The following is a 16195-nucleotide window of genomic DNA, read 5'->3' as shown; positions in this document are numbered from 1 at the left end:
AGCTGTCAATTTATTATTGACTTTTTGTGCTCCCATGAAGATCAACTTCATTGCTTACAGATTTAAGCTTTCTGGAGTTCCCTGGGATCTCATTATTTTTGCAGCCACATAATGTAGCACTGTACTGTGCATATAATCTAGATAGCCATTTTTTTTCTGAACACATAACCTTCAGATGAACTTAATCTATCATTAATCAGCTGCTGGAATGCAGGCTACCTTACAATGAGAACTGGAAAAAGATAGCATGGTAATTTAGGATAATTTCAAAATAAACACATCTGGACTTACTCCTTGAAAAAAGAATGTCAATTTTCCTAAAGGAGTTGACATGGAGCAGGTTAAATACCTGTGTTGTTGTTTCTGGAAAAGAAAGAAGCTTGTAAAGTTCATCAGAATGATAAATCTTTCCCCAACAAATAGTCAACTAATTTCAGAAGCTGTAAATCACTGCTGCCTGCCAGCTCACTCTGATTCCAATCTCCCATAAAATATTACAGTCAATTTTTCATCATGGCAGTATTTCTGTACTACTGTCTTCAGGGACTTTTTCAGTAATAAATGTATGTAGTGGTGTCTGAGATTTTAGTTGCGCAAGTTCTAACAGTTCATTTAAACACATGCACGCATGCTTACTCGTGAGTTTCCAGCTTCCTTTCAAAATGAGACGTCTTCTTGTTTTGTATACGTGCTTCAACACCTAGCTGTATACCTATCAAGAAATTTTCTGAAGAGGCTCACCCTGTAGGGATCTGCTAAGCGTGAAATTTAGAAAGTGGCTTGATTTTAAGAAACAAGTACCCCTGACATCCCCTGTTGAGATAAATCAGTTAAAACCAAGCACTTTATGGGGATTTACATGTACAGGTAACTTCAAACTTGATATCTGAAGGTATGGTTTGCTTCAAAGTCACAGTTTTATAATTCTTATATCAAAGACCTTTTAACAAGTTCAGGACTTGTTAAGGAAGAAATTCACAGAGGAGCAGTACCCTCATTTCTGGGTCAGAAGCCATAATTTCTTCACAAGCATGAACTTGTGTGGGAAGCCCAGCAAAGAAAATATTTTGTTTTACAAACTGCATCTTATTTTATAAGCCAGATTCTTTTAACAAATCCTTCCTCATGGTTTTTCCTGTGTTTCATTTCAAAGGATAACTAAATCAGAATAAAGAACTTTCTGTTTGACTCTCTCAGGTGACCTGTTTCTATGTGTGGGAGAACACTGATTGCCTGAGCAGAACGTCCTTCGGCCTGAGTTGCGTGACAGCGGAGAGTCTATTTCTGTCAGTTAGCAAACAGATTGACAAAGCGCCCTACAGAAGCAAAACATTGGGGTTAAGGTAAGAAGAAAAAGCAAGAAAAATTAACATCCGATTCTTTTACATTGAGCACTGAGATGAAGAACCAACGACTTTAGCGAAAGACATTACCCATTTGAGACGCTTGTTAATTGCCACAAAATTACCTTCTGACATCCAAGATTATATGTGAATGAATGAATGAATATCTGATATGTCCTGGAATTTACCAATGAACTAGAGGATGAAAACAAAGAAAAAAAGGTGACTCTTATTTCGATATTTTCATGTCGTACTTCTATTGTTGTATCTTATTCCTTATATTTTAATGCTCCATCCATCTTTCCCATTGTTTGCTTGACAATTTTGCTGTCATTATGTCTGCATTTGTTTTCTTTTAAATTTTGCTGTTGCTTACAGATTGATACGTGACTACTTTCTACAATTCACGTTAAGTTTCAACATACAAACTCGGCTCTTCAAGTTTCCATGAGAAGAAAATATGGAAATATACCAGCCAATCCTGACATCACCAGTTGTGGCTGTGAATGAATACTGCTTAGATTTTAGTATTTAATATATCTGTATTATCTACTTTTTATATGTGTCAAAGAAGTTGCTGAAATAAATGTAGACGTTTTATGATATTTGGAAAATCATCAACACATTGTGTTTACATTAAGGATTGCAAATATGTTGCTGTTTCACTGACAAAAGCTTCACGATAGTGCTAGTATGGCTTGAAGAAGTTTGCCAGGGAATTTACTGCTTTGTAACTTAGAATATCTAGGCTTGAGGGGAGGTCATTGGACACAGAAAATGTATCAACCATATATTTCCTTTCTATCAAAAAATGAGTTTACGTATCCAAGGAATACATTGCATTTTTAACAAAACCTCACTTGATTTTCACAAAATTTTAGTCATGATTTTATCTTTATGTGTTATATTTCACATTTTCATATGTGACTTTTCTCTTGCTGGGATACTTGTCTTATGTACTATCCATTGTCAGCACTGCAACTATAAGGCACCTTGCAAGATTAGTCCATATTTTATAGTAAGGGTGATGGCAAAAGTGTTAACATTTGGAGTCATTACCCTGTGAAACTGGCAACAACACCTAAGATATAAGAGCAAAGTGCGTTATTTAGCCAGAGTCTGCTCCACTATTCAATGAGATCATGGTTGGTCCGATAACACTCAGTTCCACTTTCCGGCCTTTTACCCATACTCTTTGATTCCTTTCCTAATTAATAGTGTCTATTTTAGCCTTGAATATTCTTAATGATCCACCCTCCACAACTGTAAGTGCTCAGGAGTTCCATAGATTCAGAACCCTCTGAATGAAGAGATTCCTCCTAATTTCTGGTTTAAAGGGGTGACTTCTCACTCAGAGATTATAACCACTGATGCTAGACACTCCAACAAAACAGTAATAACTTTTCCTGTGAAGTCCTCTGAGAATCTTACCTATCTCAATAAGGTTATCTCTTATTCTTCTAAATTCCAATGAATACAAGCACATCCTACTCACCCTCTCCTTATAAGAAAAAACTGTATACCTGTGATCAAGCTAGTGAACTTTCTGAGGACTACTTCCAATGCCAGGATACATTTCCTTAGATAAAGTGGACAAAACTAGATGTGGTCTGACTAGTGCCTTGTATAGTTTTAGTAAGACTCCTATTTTTATACTTCTTCCCATTGAAATAAAGGCCAACGTTCTACTTGCCTCTTCCATTGGTTACTGAACTTGGGTACTAGCTTTTTGTGATTCATACACAAGGACCCCCAAATCCCTTGTGTTGCAGTTTTCTGAGTCTTTTTCCATTTAAATAATACTCGGCGCCAGTATTCATCCCAAGCAAAGTGCTTAGCCTTACATTTTCCAACATTATATCTGACCTGCCAAGCTTTTTCCCAATCGTGTATATCCGTCTGTAAACTCTGTGTATCATCCTCACCACTTGCCTTCCACTCATTTCTGGGTCATTCACAAACTTGGTGATAGATGTCGGAAGTGAATGCACTAAGTTATTAATACATACAGTAAGTAGTTGCGCAGTCAAAACAAAACCATCCAGAATTTCCTGTTACTGGTTCTTTGCTACTCTATAGTGTGTATTGTTAAAGTCCCTACCACTGGGATTCTTTAAGTATCACATGATTTAATCTTGGCTGGTGCTTTTGTGTTCCACACATTCGTGAAAAAGAAAAGCCTTATGAAAAAGTTATGTCTTGTTGAATGAGGTGCAATTGGGATTTTCTATGGCATTCTAAATTCACAACTATAGAACAATATCTCCACCTTGATGGAAAACTATCTTACACTTGTGAATTTCAAATATGTCAGTTTTTTTTCCATTCTGGTGAAAGTTCCATATACTTTTAATTTAATAATTTTTTTTATGGTTTAAAGATCAAGTTGCCACAGTCCTACCAGACCACAGACTGTTCTCTTGTACAGAGAGACTACTGGTGGTAGTTTACCTTAAGTGTCACCATACCTCAAGCAAAGGGAGAGGTTGAGGAGAATCCTTCACAGAAACCTCAGCTGATGCAGTAATTGAACCCACATTATTGGCATCACTTTGCACCAGAAGCCAAGGGTCCACAAACTAAGCTATTGTATCCCATATACATGCTCTCTGCAAAATAATTAACAAGTGAAAAACAAAGAGCACATTTTACCTCTTGTTTTATGGTTCTTTGTGTGTGAGAATTCTTCTAGATGATTGCTAATTAGCCGGCTTGACAATATCATTGTTGTTTTTTTCACAAAGGGTCCCAGAAATAAACTAACATTGTGAAGGGTGAAATTACCTAAACTAAATTCCTGTCTGTTTCTGGGTATCTTACATTAAGGTCAGGAAAGAGCACAATCACATTGCAATATTCAGATCATTATTCTCAAATTTAAAGTGATATGTTTAAGCTTCCCTTTCTCATTCCCTAAGGAGATATGCCTATCCTCCATTCAGTGACTTATAAGACACCTCAAGTTTAAACTGAGAACTTGGTAAATTATCATGCCACGATTCTGCTTTCACAGGTTTGTAGTTCCACAAAGTACACAATCTCGTTTTATGTGTTTTGTTGCCTCTTGGTGAAGTATATAGAGGAAATGACAACATTGAGTGAGGTCGGAGAAAAAAAATGAACATTCTCACATGTAATTACAAAGCTGACTTGAAAGCGCAGTAAACACAGTTTAGCTTTAATTATTCTTTGACACTTTTAGTTTTAATGCAACTAAAATATTTATATTGAGGGACAACCATGCTATCGGTTGAAGATGTCATAAAGAATAAAACCTTTAAAAGGAAAATTACAGCTCACAAACAATCAGATAAGTAGTTTCCATTTCTCATTATAAGTGTTCTTATTTTGGGAAAGTTCAAACAAAGTAAATGATGGGTAAACATATGTTTATGTTTAAGCGCAAAGATAATATGTTGGAAAACTGGGAATTTTTACAGGATGTCTGCAAATGTCCTTCCATTTTTTTGAAGAATGCTTAGATTGTATGCAATATTGTCAATCTTCAAAATTAATGATCAAGTTATTCAACTCATGATATGGATTGACATGACCTCTTAGCAATGAATGAAAAAGTATACTGGTTAGAGCTAAGCACATTGCTTCACAACAATATTGATGTTTTAAAGAACATTGTTTCCCATTATTTTGTGTTACTTTGTTCATTTGATCAAATTTGATACCTCTGTCCCCAACACCATTATATTTTAGAACTTTTGACTCAAAAGAAGGTTGTTTACTAACCCTGTATCCACATTCACATTCATGTATCTCACTAATAAATGGACACTTATTTGGCAAAGCTCTCATTTAAACCTGCCAAATGACAGTGATATGTCTGAAAAAATGTGCATGTACATGACAAATTTTCTATCATTGTTCGGAGGCTCAGGATTAGAGCTTGAGCAGTATGTCAGCATTATTACTGTTTTATCAATAACCTGATATAAAAAGAACACTGAGCATGGATTCAGATCTGTCATGTATGGAACTAAAAAAAAGGTGAATTAGATGCTGTAGGTCAAAAGTTTGTGGCTTTTTAAAGCGCATCTCTAAACTAACAGCATGCTGTTCCCGTACTCAAAACAGTTCTTCAAATAGTTCCAAAACATTTTGCACCATCAGATTGTTTTGCTACTCACTATAACTTTATCTCGTAAATCACATCATTGAATATTTCTACCTACTGCTACTAGTACTATCTACAAATGACATATGTAATCTTGTCTTTTATGGATTGTGTGAGCATTTTTTGGATCATGTTTTGTTCACCGCATCCCTTGGCACAATAGGCGGCTCTACAAAGAAGCAAGGAGGTCCCAATCGCATTATTCAAGATTCACCAGATTACACATGAAGTCTCCAAAGACAGAACAGGGGAAGATAGACAGTGCATCCCACTGGCTGTGAAGGCAGAAGATTGCAGTGGCACGGCAGTCCTGATCTTCTTGATTCAACATATCACCAAATACAATCATCAATCCATCAGACGGAGTTCACTGTAAGCAACTGTGGGGTTATCTCTTTTTAAAAATAACAGATGTCCATAGAGACTTGGGTATTCAGGTGCATAGATCTTTAAAATGTCACGAAAAGATATGGAAAATAATCAAGAAGACTAATAGAATGTTGGCATTTATATCTAGAGTACTGTAGTACAGGGATGCAGAAGTGATATTCTGGTTATACAAAACCCTGATTAGACCCCACTTGGAGTACTGTGAGCAAAACTGGGCGCCACACTATGGGTAGGATATAAAAACAGAAATTGCTGGAAAGGCTTAGCAGACCTGGCTGCATCTGTGAAGGTAAAAAAACAGAGTTAATATTTTAGGTCCAGTGACCCTTCCTCAGAACTCAAGGTAGGATATATTGATCTTTGAGGGAGTCCAACGTACGTTAACAAGAATGATACCTGACTTTAGGGGCTTATGTTATCAGGTGGGTTTTTATAAAATTTAGGCCTGTTTTCTCTAAAATTTGGAATGATCGAAGTCCAAGGTATTTACAGGAAAAGACAGTATAAGAAAAGATAAACTATTTCCACGGGTTGGGGATTCTATAACTATGGACGTAGTATGTGAATTAGATCCAGATTGTTCAGGAGAGATGTCAGAAAGCACTTCTACACAGAAGGATGGTTGATGTTTGGAACTGTCTTCTGTATATAGCTGTGGATGCTATTTCAGTTGTTAATTTTACATCTGAGATACGTAATTTTTTATTAAGCAAAGGCATTAAAGGATATGGGGAGGCAAAGGCCTACTGGTATTATTGCTGGACTATTAAGCCAGAGACTAGATAGTGTTCTAGGGCCCTGGGTTTGAATCCCACCACGGCAGATGGTCGAATTTGAATTCAATAAATATCTGGAATTAAGAACCTAATGATGACCATGAGTCCATTGCCGGTTGTCAGGAAAAACCCATCTGGTTCATTAATATCTTTTAGGGAAAGAAACTGCCATCCTTACCTGGCCTGGCCTACATGTGACTCAGGACTCACAGCAATATAGCTGCTTCATTTCTGCCCTCTGGGCAGTTAGGGATGGGCAATAAATTTCTGGCCTACCCAGTAATGCCCTCATCCCATGAATGAACAAGGGAAAAACCAAAATGGGCCTGTGGATTTAGGTCAGTAATCAGTCATGATCTCATTGAATAGCAGAACAGGCTTAAGGGGTTGAATGGCCTACTTTCATGTAGGTACATGCATTTCACAAACATGTCACTGAAATTGTGCTTCTGCATATATTTTATAAATAAAACACACATAAATAATAAGAGAAAAGCTTGTTTTGATTGTAGGAAATGTATGTGACAGTAACGAATTAAAGATACTATTAATTAATGGTGTTGTTTTAGGTTGGAAACTTTTACATGTAGTTTTTGCCATGCCACAAAACAGACCTTCAGATTTTTCATCTTCCTAAAACTAATACAATGCACTGAAATGCTCAAGTGCTTTTCAATGATGTAGCACATTTTGCAAAACCAAGGTCAGCAAAAGTTAATCAATATTCTTTCTCTAATATTTCACATAAAAACCAATGAATTCTGAAACAGGCAGTTGGATGTGAATCGTGCTGTAAGAGTGGTTTCATAATCAGTTATGTAACTTTGACTGATAATATGATGGTAGGTGCTTACTGAACTTCAACAAATTTAGCCCCAGCTGTCTTTTTTTGGGATTGTGTTCAATAATCCAATGATTGCCAAACTGCACACAAAACTCATTAAATAATTAGGGTCTTTTCCATGTCAAGGCTGGAGTACGTGAGACTCCATCCAGACCAACAGTACCCAGACGGAATAAATGCTGAAAGCTAAGGCAGCAGAGAATCACAAATAGAGTAAGATATAAATTTATCTAAACTATTTTTATTGATTAAAAAACACAGCTTAACAAAATAGCAGCTAGATTCATGTGACATGACTTCGTAAAAGTCCAAATCAACCAATCAACACACAAATACTTCCTAATGGGCCGAGAGTGCTAACTGTCATGTTACAACCTGCTCCAAAGATGATTAGCTCCAGTTATACCCATTCTGCAGAATATGTTAACAATTTTCCACTTAACCCCTGAAATGGGCCACACACAGCTAACAATCTGCAACAAAAGCTTCTCTCTTACTGTTAAATGACTCCCACAGCATTGAATGCAACTGCACTTTATAACTTGCAACTTTGAAATATCTGTCAGTTGAGAGGTCAGCACTGTTCCATACAGCATCAATTGACAATAATCAACTCCCTAACTCAAGGCTATATATGAAAAGCTTCTGGCCTGCAAAAAGCAGTTGGCAACTTGGATTTGCACTCTCTTCAAGTAACCATTTCTTATGTCGAATCAGTGAAGCAAAACTTCCTCAGAAGACCTTTGAAGGGATTTTTAAAGAGAATGAACTGGCTACAACTCTTCGACAGCTGACCAGCAGTCATCCATTCCAGAAAGGATTTCTGGATTGTTTGGACTTGTGGATAGTGTCTTAAACGCAAGGTTAATTGGACTGGCATCCCTCAGTCTTCTCTTCTTACTGCCACCTTTGCTAATTGGATAGTCTATTTATCTTTTCCCCTTCTCTCTATCCATGCAAGTCTGAATGTGTGTCAATAGCAACGCAACCTCCCAAAGCAAAGAGTGTGTGAAATAAACCTTATTTTTGCTTTAACTTTACCAGCAATGTTGCAGTCCTCACAAAGTCATAGACTACTGAGTACACTCCCAATGAGTAACTAAAAAACGGGCATAGTTAGATCACAATCTACAGACAGATAATGAGACAAAAGTGTGATTTTTTTTTCCAACAAATATTTCTATCTGCCCACAACAAGAGGAAAGATAAATGGGATTCTGATTGCTGCTGTTTACTAGAATGATGATTGGTCACAAGTCCTTAATTAGTGTTGTTTATGCCAAAAATGGCAGTAGTACCCAGGCAGTCAGATGTCCTGGTTCGTCTTTGAGCTCCTCGTCAGAATTCTAGCCCTGCTATGTGTGACACTTCTGATATATCCTATACAACGCACCGGCAGGAGTGGGGAAAAAAAAATTCAACAGAGTAAATTTGCAGTATCGTGCATGATAACTTTATTTTATGCAGGTATCTTCAATGCCTGATTAATAGTGTTCCCATTGTCACTGCCTATATTATTCATCCCATTACCTCAGAGATTCAGAAATAATCCCAGCAATTTTGTTAAGAACCATACAGAATGCCAGTTCAGTACTCTTCCCGCCCAATAGAAGAAAATAATTTTAGGATATTTTTGAGAAATGGCAGATGGCTGGGCAGGGCAATGAGATGTTTACCTCATAATCTGCCTGGATTATGAATACTTCATCATTGATTTACAGATAACCATCCAAGGAACCTTTCTTCACTGGGTTTGAATTCAATTTGAAATTAAGTGTCTCTGGTAGAGTTTTTAAAGTTGTTTGACAATCTTAGGGCTAATGGCCCAAATTGTACCTCCAAGGTCAGGTTGGAGAATGTAAAATACGGTGCTTGTCAGTATTGCATTGCCCATCACCTACCCACCCAATTGCACCCACCAAATATTTAACACAATGTAATTGGGGCCATGACTCTCATGCATAAAATCCAGTCTAATTATACCATACTTAAGTAACTGAATTAGTCATTGTGAAGTAGGCACCATTTTGTTTTACCAAAAACTAACACTGTGGTAAGGACACAAAGAGATCAGTTTTAGGGTTTGAAGGTAACATGCTGGAACACAGGGGGACAATAATTCTGAAGGAAAGGGGTTATTTCACTATTTTGGCGGGGGGGATATTACAGCATGGGAGGGCAAGGGGTATTCTGAAAGTGGATGTCATTGATATTCACTGCAGAGGCTTTGATGGGAGAAAATCCATAGCTGCTGCAAGCCTGGGGCTGAGGGGATAAAGTGGGAAGCTAAACAATTAACTGAAAGTTAAGTGGGAATGTTGATTACATCAAATCTATAGGAGGTTGACAGGGAACACAAAGAAAGATCATAAAGGTTTGGGGTTCACCTAAATTGAGAGACTAAGCCTGTAACTCACTCTGTAGGGGGTTACCTGGGCTGTTTTCCGTCCGTATCCAAATCACAATTGCACAATGTAAATAAAAATGGTTTCTGCCACAATCAGAGTGGGAGGGCTCAGGTTTGTTTTCTCTCTGAAGGATTTGACTCTACTTCCATGTGATGTGACAGCCTTCAAAGGGCAATAAAATTAAAACATTGAATCAAACTCAAAAGTACTTGTGATCACATGATTCTGCATGGACTTTATACATTGACATACTGTGTCAAGTGAAAATCCTGGCCAGAAATAATCTTGAATGTATTGTTCAACATTTCAAATTAAATCTGTCAAGGCTGTGAAGCATAAGTAAAGGCAAGCCAGCTGTAGGGATTCACTTTAGTCCAAAAATCACAATCACCTTCCAAGGTTTCATAGCCTGCACAAAGTGCTGGAGCTGTTCAGTTCACACACTGAAAGATGCAGGGTGCACAGTTGGTCATCTTTCAAGGAATGCTGTGCAGACAAGAGAGGAGTAGTAGCACTACCTTCTGTTTAAGTGGTGGCGAGGACAGCAATTCATGATATCCTGTGTATCTGCAATGGTACACCTTCCACTCAAGGTAACAAGGGCCATATATCAGCCCTCCCACAACAGGTTCCCATGTCTGGGATTTTATTGCAGTAAGTACAGATAAAGGACCCCACCTACATATTAGATTCCTCTTTCCAGACAATTGGAGGACATGTCAAGGCTATCTACTCAATGATACAAATTCACGAGAGCCAGAGTATTGTACCCGGTATGAAAATGATAATATTCTTCAGTAGGAACACAACCTTCAGCATCCTACAGAACAGTAGTGTCACCCAAAGAAACCAAGGCAGAACCTCTTTAAGAACCTTGTTCAATGGAACAAAATTGCGTGAAATCATCTTTCACAGATTGTGTTTTAATGCCGCTTTAACGCCAACATCTCCAATGTAATTGTTGCTCGCTTTGTACGTAGAACTGAAAACAATGTGCCTTATCAGTTTGATCTTTTTTATGCTTTTCTGTTGTACAATAAAAGTTAAGGGTGCTGCCTGATGGAAAACTTCACGACATTTTATGTTCCCCCAGTCAATCCTGACAAAGTTACGTGCTAGTATGAATGCAATGAAAATGCTAACCATCATTCAGAGATGGTTGAACAGCTGATGGTGAAAAGTGAACATATATTTAAAAATAAAATGATGTACTTACAATAAATTTCATCCAAATCACCAATAATGTAAATAAAAATGGCTTCCACCACAAACAGAGTGGGAGGGGTCAGATTTGTTTTCTCCCTGAAGGATTTGACTCTACTTCCATGTGATGTGATCACCAAATCCTCCTTCCCTCCAATTAGGTCTTGGCAGTTTCAGGGTCTCCACCTTAGGTGAGGGGAACCTCCAGCTTCTCCGCCATGGAATGTGCAGACCTCTGCTTGCTCCACTTGAACTCTAGCCTCACCATCAAATTCGCAGACAAAGGAGACACTGTCATGGTGTGGTGCACTGATCTTTGCATAGCCGAGGCCAGGTGCCAACTCTTTGACACATCCTCCTTCTGCTCCCTCGATCATGACGCCACCCCTGACCACGAAAACATCATCTCTGAAGCCATTCAAAACCTCATCACCTCAGGTGGCCTCCCACCTACAGCTTTCAACCTCATTGTTCCACGACCCCGCACCACCCGTTTCTATCTCCTTCCCAAAATCCACAAACCTGACCAACCGGCCAACCCATTGCCTCTACCTGCTCCTGCCCCATTGAACTTATCTCTGTTTACCCTGACTCTGTTTTGTCCCGTGGTCCAAGAAATCCCCATCTATGTCCAGGACATCACCCACGTCCTCCACCTTCTCCAAGACTTCCAATTCCCTGGTCCCCAAAACCTCATCTTCACTAGGGACATCCTGTCCCTATACACTTGCATTCCCCACACAGATGCCATAAAAGCCCTCTGCTTATTCATCTCCCACAGGCCCAACCAGTCCCACTCTACAAACACCTTCATCTGCTTAACTGAACTCACACTTACCTTTTATAATTTCTCCTTTAACTCCTCTCACTTCCTGCAGTCTAAGTGGGTGGACATGGGAACCCACATAGGCTCCAGCTCTGCCCACCACTTCGTAGGGTATGTGAAACTGTCCCTCTTTCTGCTGTTACACTGGCACTATTACCCACCTCTTCTTCTACCACATTGGTGACTGTATCGGCACTGCCTCGCGCTCCCATGAGGAGCTTGAACAGCTCATCAACTTTACCAACACCTTTCACCCCAACCTCAAGTTCACCTGGACAAACTCTGATACCTCTCTCTTTCCTGGACCTCTCTGTCTCCATCTCGGTAATCGCTTCAAAACCGAGATCTATTTCAAGCTCACCGACACCCACAGCTACCTTGACGACACCTTCTCTCACCCACCTTCCTGCAAACATGCAATCCCCGACTCCTAATTCCACAACCCCTGCTGCGTCTGCTCCCAAGATGGGGCATTCCATTCCCATACATCCCAATGTCTTCCTATTTCAGGGATCACAACATCCCCCGCTTCAGTGATTGAAAATGCTCTCAACCGTATCTCTTGCACCCGCAAGATTCCCGCACCTCTGAGAACACATCCGCTCCCCAAAACAAAAACAAAGACAGAATCCCCCCTGTCCTCACATATCATGTCACCAATCTTCGTATCCAATGTATCATTCTCTACCACTACCACCTCCCACAATTCGACCCCACAACCAAAGATATATTTCGCTCCCCATCCTTATATGCCTTTCATAGGGACTACTTTCACCGTGACCCCCTCGTCCACTCCACACTCCCCAGCAGCACCACGACTCCCAGCACCTTTTCCTGCAGCCGCAGGATGTGCTACACCTGCCCTTAGACCTCTCCCCTCACCTCCACTCAAGGCATCATAATAGACAGAAGTTCACCTGCGCATTTGACAACGCTGTCTGTTGCATCTGCTGCTCCTGATGTGACCTCCTCTACATCGGTGAGATCAAACTGGGGCTCAGGGACCATTTTGTAGAGCACCTGCGCGCTGTTTTGAACAAATGACAACACCTTCCAGTTGCGAACCATTTCAACTCCACCTCCCACTCTCTGGGTGACAAGTCCATCCTGGGCCTCCTCCAGTATCACAATGATGTCACCCACAAACTGGAGGAGCAGCACCACATATTCTGCCTTGGGAACCTACAGCCCTATGGCCCTAAAGTGGATTTTACCAGTTTCAAAATCTCCCTACCCCCGGCCTCATCCCATGACTAACCCTCCCTCTCATCCCTGCCTCCTTGATCTACACATCTTTGTCTCACCTATCTGCTCCTCCCACCTCACTGACCAATCCCCACCACTTCCTACCTGGACTCACCTATTACCATCCCACCTACCTTGCCCAGCCCACCCTCCTCTATTTATTTCTCAGATCCCTTCCCTCTCCCCATTTCTGAAGAATGGCCTGACCTGAAATGTTAACTTTCCTGCTCTTCTGATGCTGCCTGGCCTGCTGTTTTCCTCCAGCTCAACACTGTTGTCTCTGACTCTAGCATCTGCAGCTCTTACTATCTCTGCCTGATATTAGAATGTTTTGACCTTTGAGCTTTGGAATTAGCAATCTCAGAGGTATTTATGCCTAAAGGCGGAGGCATGTTGAGTATTCCCTTGCTATGTTCAGACTCACTCTCCTTGTCTTAAACTCCCACGAGGCGATTACAGGAAGGCTGAAAGTGGAGGGCCCAGTTACCTGTGGAGTGTCTTGGCTAGAGATTTTTGTAGGGCTGGAATGTAGTTCTTACTTTGGTTGGATGGCTACTAGCACTACCATGTCTCTTTGTGAGGAAAATGCACGTGAGGTGAGGTCAAGTTCCCTTTTCCCTCTGTTACCTGATTGTTCCTTGAAGATCAATGACCAGAGTGATAGAATGCAGGTCTGTTCATATATCCAGTCAACACAGTGTGCTGGACCTAGGTCTACTTGGCAGCGACCAATCCGTTTCAAAAGACAGCCAGGCATATGGTAAAAATAGCATTGATGGATGACTGTAACTTTTGATGCGTTTTCTTGAGTGTCTCCAACAAATTTCCTCACTGTTCTTGTGTGTGTTTATGATTTTGCATGAAGATTATTAATGGAAAACACCAGGGGGTACTCCCTTGCTAGGATTGAGAAAGTCTTTAGCAGTCCTCTGGGGCATTTCCTTTCTACTAGCTGCAAAGATGTACCAGTGATTTGCTCACCAGAATGTGCTCCCAAGACTAATCTAACTGAAGTACCCAAGGGTGTCAGTATCTGAGCTATTAGAGATGTGAAGAGAGCTATCCTGTACTTCCTCTGAGGGATTGGCGGTTTGCTCCTTAGAGGTGAAGGAGGAGATGATGCCCTAAGTGACTGGTCTCTTCAGATAAGATGTTGTGCAGATAACAGCGGCACTTGCAAGGGACAAGAGCAAGAATGAGTTTCAAGGTATGTGTAGAAGTTTGGGAGCGTTGGCAATAAATGCACAGTGCTGCTAAAGGTATTGTCAGGATTTGGAGATTTTTGCAGTCACCAGTCCTATTTTGTCAAGGATCCCACTTTGTAGGGAATGAGGAGGTGAATATTGGGCACCTTACCACCCATCATAGCTTTCTCTGCCCTATTGTGGTCTGTTTTCTTCTGGAATAAGACAAAGGGAGGGTTTGAGTGAGGTGAAAGAGTTTGACACAGCTGTTAGTGCTGGCAATAGGTGGTGGAAAGGTGGTAAGATGTCCCAAATCAGTGAGTAGGAAACACAGAGGGCATGCAGAGTTAATAGTCTGGGGTCTTGAGGTGGATGAGAGTAATTGAGAAAATCTGCTGCAGACAATGATGAGGGCTGTGGATCATGAATCTAGGAAGCAGGTGTGTGATGTAGCAGTGTTACAGTGAATGTGAGACAGCAAACAGCAAATTGTGTAACTTACCATGGCAAAGTACAGAATGTCGTTAACCATTTTACTGGACTGGTGGGTCTTACACAACCATGGAGACCTCAATGACTTAGTGGCAATGTTTGATCAGCGGTGTAGGGTCTGATACTTGTGTTCTTTTTCACTGGTCACGGGGTAAAAGAATATAGCTTCATCTAGCAGGATCTCCAGGATCCTGGCAAAAATTGAGGTACCAACTTGCCTCTGTCAGCTATCAATGGGATCATTCTTTCCGTGTGGTAATTATGAAGGGCAGTTCCAGGCTAGCAGTGATTTATCTGGTGGACAGCGGAAATTCCTGAAGATCCCTGCACTGGCAGGTAGTTTTGCCACTGATGAGCACAAAATCACAGGACAGCATGTCACGGAGGCATGGGGCATATATAATTACAAGAAAAGTGAAGAACAACATTAGAAAACTCCACAAAATTTTTTCTTAATGAAATTTCTGAAATTGACACTATGCCATTTTTGGCAAAATTCAGCCCAGTAATGAGGTGAAGAAGAATACTGAGATTTTTTTTCCATTCCTTAGTATTAATAGAAAATAGAAACTACCTTGACATTAATGCAAATGTAAATAAATAGTTGAAAAGTTATTTCACAATGAGAAAGCGGTATGGCTCTACCAAAAAGAGCATGAAATGTTGGTCTTACTGGACTTTCCTTATTCCCAAAATTTCTTGTGCTCAGATAATTCTATACTTTTCAGATTTGCCCATTCTGCAACATCGACATCAAATAGATTAATGTGGACAACAACGTTCAGCTGAACATGCAAATTCAAAATTTTTGAGAAAAGGAAATAAAAAAGCTCAATAAAATGTAGAAAATGAGGAGTTCAGTTTTCCATGACAGTTAAAACACATTTTGAGTTGATCATTCCAATGAATTTAAAAAATGGGTGGTCTTACTTTATAGATCTTTGTAGTATTCTGTTCTGAAATAAACTGGAAAGTTTGCAGATTTTATTTTGACAATCATACTTTGTTCTTTTTGTGTCGTTTTGCATAGTAATTGGTACACAAAATATCATTGTCAAATACACTTTGAAGGTGCTACTAATTATGACAACTAAAGGTATCTGCTTTAACCCAACAAGTACAATACGCATTGAAGATAATCCGAGTGTGTTTCAAGGATCTTAATATTTCGGTCTTACATGTTAATTTAATTTTCTCATATCACTTGAATCACTCCTTAAACCAACCTCCCCCAGTGATGACATTAAAATATTTATTTTGTTAGAAGATTCAAAGCTAAAGCTACAAAATTCAACTCTGTTATCCTTGTATTTTTGCACTGAGTGACGTTTCAGGTGCAACATGGATCTGCACTG

At 39.8% G+C, this 16195-nt stretch overlaps 1 long non-coding RNA gene across 1 annotated transcript; it reads left to right on the top strand.

Moving 5' to 3' along the window:
- Nucleotides 1–683: 683 nt before the first annotated feature.
- LOC132206739 (uncharacterized) lies at nucleotides 684–1777 on the top strand. Its single transcript, XR_009443120.1, has 3 exons — nucleotides 684–867; nucleotides 1198–1565; nucleotides 1722–1777. It is a non-coding gene; the product is annotated as an uncharacterized LOC132206739 (long non-coding RNA).
- Nucleotides 1778–16195: the final 14418 nt, after the last annotated feature.

The sequence above is a fragment of the Stegostoma tigrinum genome, chromosome 2, assembly GCF_030684315.1.
Source record: "Stegostoma tigrinum isolate sSteTig4 chromosome 2, sSteTig4.hap1, whole genome shotgun sequence".
Classification (NCBI taxonomy): Eukaryota; Metazoa; Chordata; class Chondrichthyes; order Orectolobiformes; family Stegostomatidae; genus Stegostoma; species Stegostoma tigrinum.
The sequence above is the reverse complement of the archived record's forward strand: the minus strand, read 5'-3'. Positions and strand labels throughout refer to the sequence as shown.